This window comes from Piliocolobus tephrosceles, unplaced genomic scaffold, assembly GCF_002776525.5.
Source record: "Piliocolobus tephrosceles isolate RC106 unplaced genomic scaffold, ASM277652v3 unscaffolded_8530, whole genome shotgun sequence".
Lineage (NCBI taxonomy): Eukaryota > Metazoa > Chordata > Mammalia > Primates > Cercopithecidae > Piliocolobus > Piliocolobus tephrosceles.
The window spans coordinates 1-830 of NW_022335975.1; positions in this window are offsets into that span (position 1 = coordinate 1).

An 830-nucleotide genomic window follows, 5' to 3' on the forward strand; every position below is an offset into this window, starting at 1 on the left:
AACACTTGCAAATAACTTGTTAAATATTTTATTTTTTTTTATTTGTTGAGATAGGGTCTCGTGCTGTTGCCCAGGCTGAAGTGCAGTGGCACGATCTCAGCTCACTGCAGCCTTCACCTCCCACCTGTTGGGGTTCAAGCGATTCTCATGCCTCAGCCTCCCAAGTAGCTGGGACTACAGGTGTGCACCACCACACCTGGTTAATTTTTATATTTTTAGTAGAGGTGAGGTTTCACCATGTTGGTCAGGTTGGTCTCGAACTTCTGACCTCAGGTGATCCTCCTGCCTCAGTCTCCCAAAGGGCTGGGATCACAGGCGTGAGCCACCACACCCAGCTGGAGTTTCTAAATGTTACTTGATTCAAGGTCGGTGTACAGAATTCAATTGCATTTTTATATTCCAGCAACAATTTGCAAATAAAATGTAAGGCACTGCCTAAAACCTCATCAAAGATATCAGACACCTAAGAGTGGATCTAACAAACAGTGTGCTAGGCCTCAATGCCGACAACGATGATGTGTTCTTGAGAGAAAATAAAAGCACTCAGCCTGGTGCGGTGGCTCATGCCTGTAATCCCACCGTTTGGGGAGGTTGAGGCAGGAGGATCACTTGAGCCCAGGAAGTCAAGGCTGCAGTGAGCCGAGATCATGCCACTGCACTTCAGCCTGGGTGACAGAGTGAGACCTTGTCTCACAAAAAGAAAAAAAAGCAATTGAATGACAACACAGGGCATGCTGTGTCCATGGTGAAGTAATTACCCTCTGTCCCCAGAGCTCAGGCCAGCCTGTGCCCCTGGTGGTGGAGAGCTGCATTCGCTTCATTAACCTCAA